General features: G+C 33.4%; 1 long non-coding RNA gene across 1 annotated transcript; it reads left to right on the forward strand.

The window, feature by feature from the left end:
• The first annotated feature begins 5201 nt into the window (after nt 1-5201).
• On the forward strand, nt 5202-6700 carry LOC147784121 (uncharacterized). Its single transcript, XR_015416745.1, has 3 exons — nt 5202-5400; nt 5603-5878; nt 6567-6700. It is a non-coding gene; the product is annotated as an uncharacterized LOC147784121 (long non-coding RNA).
• Nucleotides 6701-8870: the final 2170 nt, after the last annotated feature.

Below are 8870 nucleotides of genomic sequence, written 5' to 3' on the forward strand. Positions count from 1 at the left end.
ATTTGACTTTTACATAATTTATGAAATTAAACATAGTTTTTTTTTAATGATGTGCCTGATTGGCTAATGCAACAGGTTTGAAATCAATTGAGCTCTCCGTGCGTCGGTTCGAATTCTGTTGTTTTGGAACACATTGATTCTTATCAATGAGGCATACCTCCATACTTTTGGCACTGATGAAGAACTTTCTTCTTTTCATTTAAGCTCACTCGTTCTTTATTTGAAAGAGTTTCCTTTCCTTTGTCACTGACAAGTAAATCTCCAAAAAAGTGAAGAACTTTCTTCTTTTTATTTAAGCTCATTTCTTCTTTACTTGAAAGAGTTTCCTTTCTTTTGTCACTGACAAGTAAATCTCTAAAAAATGAACTTTCTTCTTTTCATTTAAACTCATTCTTCTTTACTTAAAGAGTTTCCTTTCCTTTGTCACTAAAAAATGAACTTTCTTCTTTTCATTTAAACTCATTCTTCTTTACTTATAGAGTTTCCTTTCCTTTGTCACTGACAAGTAAATCTCCAAAAAAATTTCTAAATCATCCCTATAAATAGACTCATTCAAAATATCATTACAAGATTTATCAAATACCACATGTATAGATTACAAGATTCATCAAATATCACAGGCATAGATTCTTCTATAACTAAAGTTCTCTTATTGAAAACTCTATAACCTTTACTAATAGATGAATAACCAAGAAAAAATACCAATATCCGTCTTAGAATCAACTTTCTTCCTTCTTTTCATTTAAGCTCACTTCTTCTTTAACTTGAAGGAGTTTCCTTTCCTTTGTCATTGACAAGTAAATCTCCAAAAAAATTTCTAAATCATCCCTACAAATAGACTCATCAAAAATATCATTACAAGATTCATCAAATACCACATGCATAGATTCTTCTATAACTAAAGTTCTCTTATTGAAAACTCTATAAGTTTTACTAATAGATGAATAACCAAGAAAAAATACCAATATCCGTCTTAGAACCAAAATGTCCCAACTTTTCTTTGTTGTTCAAAATAAAACATTTGCAACCAAAAACTTTGAAATATCCAATATTTAGAATTTTATTATGCCAAAGTTCATAAGGATTTTATCTAAACAGGGTCTAATTAAAACTCTATTTGAAACATAACATGTGGTATTAGCAGCTTCCGCCCAAAAATATTTAGGTAAATCATATTCATTTAATATTGATCTAGCAAATTATTGTAAAGTACGATTTTTTCTTTCAACCACACCATTTTGTTGAGGAGTGCGTAGAGAGGAGAAGTCATGATAAAAACCATTATTTTCACAAAAATTTTCAAATGCTACCCTATCCAATTATCCTCCTTGGTCACTCCTAATTTTAGTAATTAAAAAATCTTTTTCATTTTGGACTCGTTTTACAATACTCACAAATCTTTTCAAAACATCATTTTTATGTTTTATCATCAAAACCCAAGTAAATCTCGAAAAAATCATCAACTATCACAAAGACATAGTAATTCCCTCCATAGCTAGCTATTTTAAAAGGTCCAAATAAGTTCATATGTAATAGTTGAAGAGGTCTAGTAGTAGAAATCACGTACTTAAATTTGAAAGAGGACTTGGTTTGCTTATCCACTTGACAAGCATCACATATTTTATCTTTTTCAAATTTAAAGTTAGAAAGGCCTCTAACTAATGAATTTTTTTTATATATTTGAAATCAAATGCATAATAGCATGTCCTAATCTTCCATGCCATAACCAAGAATTATCATGCAAAGTCGAAAGACATTTATCATTTGTTGGACAATCATTTAAATCAATAATATACACATTATTATCTCTATTTCCAACAAACAACACTTTTCTATCACTAACATTTTCAATTATGCAATTATTTTTATCAAATATAACTCTAAAACCTTTATCACATAATTGACTAATGCTAACTAAGTCATGCTTTAAACCATCAACTAAAAGTACATTTTCAATGAGAGTACCAGAGTCATTACCTATAGTACCCTTACCAATTATTTTACCTTCCTTGTTGTCACCAAAAGTTACTAAACCACCATCCTTTCTGGAGAGATTCACAAACTTGGATTGATTTCCCGTCATGTGTCTTGTGCAACCACTATCCAAATACCACTTCTTTTTCTTGGAGGCTTTCAAATAAACCTATCAATAAAGATATTCAAAATTGACCTTTTGGTACCCATACTTGTTTGGGTCCTAACAAGTTAGTTTTCACACATTTAGGAATCATGCTTGCATTCATATTAAAAAACATACCACACGGGAAACAAACAACATCATGCAGGAATTTATTTCTTGGACTAAGTTTATGTATTCTATTTTCAATAGAAAAATTATTTCTTAAAATATTGTTAAATTTTATATTTTGAGAAAATTTTCTTTCCGGAAGTAATGTTTTGAGAATTTTTCAATTTAAAGCAATTAGGTCTAATATGACTTTCAACACCACAATAATAACATACAGGCACAAATCTAGATTTATCATACTGAGATACAAATTTGCATGTATTAGGCTTAGGCATAATGGGGATGGTTTAACAAATATTGTTTTAGAACTGGAAGGAGTAGAATAGTCATCAACATAGCCTAATCCTCTTTTATCACCATAAGGCTTACCTATTCAATTATTTTATCTAATTTTTGAGCACCTATAGTTAAATTTTTATAATAGACTCCTTAGCCTTACCAAGTTCTCACATAGTATTTAATTCCTTTTCTTTGAGTAATTTAATTAATTTATCTTTTTTACAACAATCATGCTCAAGAAATTTAATTTTATCAATTAATGGAGTTTTTTCATCACAATCAAATACATGCTTTTCACAGGTTTTATCTTTTTTACAACAATCATGCTCAAGAAATTTAATTTTATCAATTAATGGAGTTTTTTCATCACAATCAAATACATGCTTTTCACAGGGTATATCAAGTTTTACAACATTATGATTATTCTCTTTTAAGCAAGAAATTTCATTTAATAAAGACTTAATTTTAATAATTGAAGCCTTATATTTCTTTTGAAGCATAACATACTTTGAACCAAGTTTTTCTAAATCAAGTTGCATCTCCTAAAAAACTTTAAATAATTGGAGATTCAAGAATTACCTCATTTTCTTCATCCTCTTTGTCACTATGAGCCCTGAAGCAAAAATTTGTGACTTCTTCATCATTTGCACTTTCATCACTATCATCCCAAGTAGCCTTCATTGCTTTCTTCCTCGATTTCTTAGATAATTTGAGGAGAGGACAATCCGGTCTTATATGACCCGACTTTTTACATTCATAACATATTATCTCATCATGTTTGCTCTCCTCACCTTTTTGGTTGGTGAAATGTTTCCTAAATTGTTTCTTTCTTTTGATGAAATTTTTATACTTATGTGTGAAGTAGGCAACATCATCTTCATCAAGGGCTTCCTCATCGTCAGAGTCAACTTCCAATGTGATGGACTTTAGGGCTATACTTTTCTTCTTTTTGGATTCCTCTTCTATGCGCTCCTCCTCTTCCATGCGCTCCTTCATGGTAATCTCATGCGTCATGGGAGAACCAACAAGTTCATCTAAAGGAAGCTTTGTGAGATCCTTTGCTTCTTTAATTGCCGTCACTTTTGTTTCCCAACTTTTAGGTAGAGACCTAAGAATTTTCCGTACATTTTCGGAAGTAGAATATACTTTTCCAAGATTTTTCACCTATAGATTCATTTGCATCCATTTTAAATAGTTCATAATTATGAACTAACATGCTAATTTTTGTTTCTTGATTTGTTCCCTCATGAGTTACTTCAAGAGTTTTACAAATTTCATATGTGAAGAACACAGATACTCTATTAAATTCATCATTACTAAGGGCACAATAAAGACAGATTATAGCACTATCATTAAAAGAACATTTTTTCATATCATGCTCATCAAATTCATCCTTCATTTTTAGCTCCTCAATATTATTAACCATTTTTATTAGAATATAAGGGTCTTTACTAACATTTAACCATAATTGATAATCAATTGATTGCAAATAAATTTTCATTCTAGCTTTCCAATACGTATAATTAGTTCCATCAAAATAAGGAGGTCTAGAAGTTGATTGTCCTTCACAAAAATCATTTTTAACACGTAGATTTGCCATAAGCTCTAAAAATAAAGTTTATATATAAAAAAATCAATAAGAGCAACCTGCTCTGATACTAGTTGGATCGGTATGGCAACCCTAGAGGGGTGAATAGGGTTTTAACAATATAATTATTAATTTTTTTTAATAACAATAAAACTTAATACATGCAATAAAACTTAACAATAATTTAGAATTTAAATAGGAAAAGGGTTAGAAAATATAACACTCTAGTTTTATAGTTCGGTCAAACTCGACTTACTCCACTCCTAAGCGCCTCTTGGGAATTTGAATAAACCTTTCTTGACTCTTTCTTCGGATTAGAGCCCAACCGCTACACCGCTCTTTTTACGAGTTCAAGAGCAAACTCAATCCTTTCCACGGCTCAGGATCAAACCGATACAATTGTGTAAAACCTTATAGAAACACACCATACACCACAACTCTCTAAAGTAGTAGATTTACAATTTTCTCATACTACAATACACATCTCTCTCGCAATAAGATAAACAAAATTAAATTGAAAACTTTGGAGAGAGCAACAATGGAGGCTTTTTAAAAACAAAGTTTAGATGGAGGAATCTATAAAAGTTGTGTATTGTGAAATATTATGTGTGTTTTAAAATAGGAAGAGTCCATGAGTTTAAATAGTGATGTAAAAATAGGAATTGATATGTACAACTAAAACTTGACCTGAAACATAGACCACAAAAAATAATATTTATTTATTTTTAAATTTATCGGGAAAAACTATAGACCACATGTTTCATTTAAATATATATATATATATATATATATATATATATATATATATATATATATATATATATATATATATATAGATATATATATATATAAATGTAATAATATAATAAAAAAATGTTAATAAAAACCATGTGAATAACCATTCAAAAATAATTGGGAGGAGGAATGGACAGGTGGATTAAAAACATTTTAAATTCATTTTTAAATTTATTTTTATTATATATATATATATATATATATATATAAATTCATCTTCAAACTGCGGCCATGGATAAAGGAGGAATGGACAGGTGGATTGAAGGGGAAAAGAAAGAAAGAGGGAAGTGTGAGGTGGTGCCGGTGGTTCTGGGATTAAAAACTAAGAACAGAAAAGAAGGAAAAACAGTAAACAGGGGAATGAGTTGAAATTGGTGACTCTTTCGAAATTCCTCATGGTTTGGAGATTTCCTTGTCGGGGGCGCAAGCTTGAGAAATTCCTTAGCATTCGAAGCTCAACGGATAAGCCATATTAGGCGTTTATTCGAAGGTAAGAAAACCCATTTGACCGAATCTTTAAATTCTGATATCTTGGTCTATACTGCATAATAAGTTATAAAATATGGCTTGTTAGAATCGTAATAAGGAGATCTATAAAGTTTAGTGGAAGTCGGGACGAAATTCGGGCTGTAGGGGTGGAATATGGCTTCGGGACATAATTGGTAATAATAGAAAAGTTGGGAAAATTTCAGAAAACGCAAGGAAGAAGAAGGAGCGCGTGCACTACACGCAAGGCGCGTGAGGAGCCAGGACTGGGCGTGCGACTAGGAGTTCTCCTGGCACGTGGGACAAACACACCGAGAATGTGAGGGCGCGTGAGACCTCATTTCGACTTCGGGTTTGTCCCGTTCAATTCGTTTTGACCTATACTTACCTTGAAAATAGTGACATATAGGTCTGATTGGAGGAAATTGTGTTGAAATACCCTATTAAACGTACATTCAAGAGAGAAAGGGATTCGAAACCAGGTAAGTAGCATATCGTTCTTTAAGCTAGTTCTTAACTTGTTGACAACATGTGAGTATGTTGTTTACCTGATTAAAAGCTTAGTATGTTAAAATGAGTTTTGATGATGTTGAATGTTTATTGTATATCTTGATTGCTTGCTTGTGATGTAAGCATGATATAAATGATTACTAGAATGTTCTATGTGTTGAACATGATAAATGTATGAAAGCACTCAGTAAATGTGAGTATGCATGTTAATGGAAATGTTATAACTCTAGGATATGCTTATTGGTTGTTGAGCCATGGCTTATTTATATGAGTATGATAGTCTACAAATTCCCGCGGAGTTCCTGACCAACGCATTGTGTGCTAAGTCAGGGAGCATGAGTACTCTTGACCGTTGGTATATGAGATAAACAAGCCGCCAGAGGAATTAGTAGACGGGCCGTATTTGACTGAGAGCGAGCCTTACATACGAGTTCAAAAATTCTAGATAAGCATATCGAGAGAGAGTCAGTAACCTAAGATTGAGGTAGCTGAGATACCTCATTAATGAACAGATGACTCTAGTAAGAGAAACTAGGAGTCAATGGCGAATAAAACTTAAAAATACCTCGAAAGATTAGTTATGAACTCATGAAAAATAAGCTCGCTACTTACTGAGTAATTTAATTACTCATCAAAATTATTTTTAACTTTTCTTTCCAGATTTAGTTGATGCAGGCCAACCGAGGACGAGGACGAGACCAACAGGCTAGAGACTATTTGGGAATCCATGTATGTGTCTGTTTTTTGTACTTATGCTTTCGTTGTCAAGAATTTACTTTGGTCGTTTTAAGTTTTAAATAGTACTTGTTTTAAATGTTTTTTTTTTACTCGATGTTTTTAGAAATAATTTGAAATTTATGATTGGTTGTCGAGTTTATTATCGATGTCAGTGGTAGCTCCTGTGAATCGCATTGACGATGAGCGGGTGTTACACCAATAGTCCTAAAAATAAAGTTAAAGAATCTTCCTAGTGAATTATGAAAAAAATGGTAAAGTACAATAAGGTAGTTTCTCATAGCAATTACAAAACAACATTGTTTAAAAAGGTTGAGTATTGAAAACACTCATTAAGTAAGTAACCTTCCTATCGAGTTAGATATACATTCAATCACAACAAAAATTGTGAAATCAAGGGATATATAAATCGTTGAACACTGAATAACTTTCGTGCTCACATATGAGTAGTTGCTACAAGTAAAATCAAAACACAACAATACAATCCTTATACACATAGATAGATGATTGCCACCAAGTCATATCACAAAAAGATGGTACGGTTGGGATTTATGCTCTAAAGCTTCGTAATTAATTATTTAGTTTTTAACAATAATTTTTATTATTTTATTTGTAATTAATTGTTATCCATTGTATGAAAATCAAGGTTATTAATGTAATATTGAACCGTATGTGATATGTGAAAATCACTACAAGGAGAGTAAGACTCGGATTACCTTGTTGATCAAATATCTCAAGGCAAGAACACTTGATTGAGATTCGAATCACTCCACAAGCAAGATCGATCATGTCTAGCTTGAATAATTCTTGTTGATCAAATATCTCAAACACTTGTTTGAGATTCGAATCACTCCACAAGCAAGATTGATCATGTCGAGCTTGAATGATTGTACATGCAACCTAAACTACATAAAATTGCAAAGAAACATAGCCATTTGCTAAAGAAAAGCATAAATGCTTATTTTACTATATTTTCTAAGTCTACTTACAAATAGAACATACATGGCTTTATATAGCCTCAAAATGAAACTATTAAAGGCATTACCAGAGTTGTAACATTCATACTTAATGGCCTTAATTAACCATTATGTAATTGTAACCTAAAGTAAATTAAAATTCTTAAAATACATTAATGAAATACAATAAATCTAAATTACTCTAAATTGTAATCCACCCAAAATTTAAAACATGAAAGTTCGTTCTTCATCAATGTGACATGAATTGAAATATCTTTTTGATAATTTCAACAATATTTTCTTCACATCTTCATTGAAGCATATTGTAAAATTGATGTAATGGAACCAAAAAAAAAAAAAAAAGGGGGGGGGGGGGGGGGTCGTCGGTAGAACCGAAAACTCCGGCGAACGCGGGAGTTTTCACTCGCACACGACCCACAAAGGGCGGCTGAAGGTTGGGATGCTACAGAACTCGACCTTGACCTTCAGCCACCCCAAAACGACCTGCAAAGAACGAAAACAGAGAAAAAATGAGAAGGAACAGAAAAGCCCCACGAAACTCCGGCGAAGCCGAACCATACGAAATCGACGTCAAAACCATACAAAACAGGAGTAGATTTAGACGAATCCTTTACGTTGAACACCGTTGTCAAAGAAGACGGAACGTCGGATTTCCGAACTTCTCCAGATCCGAGATTGTGAGGCCCTTACAAACCAAATCTATACCATAAACGGGGTTAGGGGAAGAAGAGACTCGGGAACGGAGAAAAAAAGGAGGGAAAAAGGACGTTGAGACGACGTTAATGAGGAGAGAGAAAGGTCGCTGGAAAAATGCGCAGACAATCGGGCGAAGAGGACGAAGTCCGACCCGAGGGCCGGATCCCGCAACCCGAACCGAACCCAGTCCCCTTAGGTCGGCCCAGTACCCGACGGTTCCCGCGGCCCAGGCGCTTCAGCCCAAAACTCATAATCCCAGCCCGCCTGCATTTTTCCTTCAGCCGAACGGCCTGTCACCTGCGTACAGCTCGAAACCCGCGAGCGATCCAAAAACCCGCGCCTCGACCCGAGACCCCTGCACACGCGTCGCTCTCTGATTGTGCCACGTGGCTCCCCTCGGCTCGGTGGCAGCTTCTCGGCTCCGGCGGCTTATTCGGCTCGGGAAACTTATTTCCAGCCCGTTTGTCGTCGTTTCGACCCCTCCCGACTTAGTTTCGGCCCTGTTTAAGGTAAAATAGATCATTTTAAGGTCGTATTTCACAAATTCAAGATTGGA

This window comes from Cucurbita pepo, unplaced genomic scaffold (assembly GCF_057944985.1).
Source record: "Cucurbita pepo subsp. pepo isolate OVF unplaced genomic scaffold, ASM5794498v1 scafford_42, whole genome shotgun sequence".
NCBI classification, from domain to species: Eukaryota; Viridiplantae; Streptophyta; class Magnoliopsida; order Cucurbitales; family Cucurbitaceae; genus Cucurbita; species Cucurbita pepo.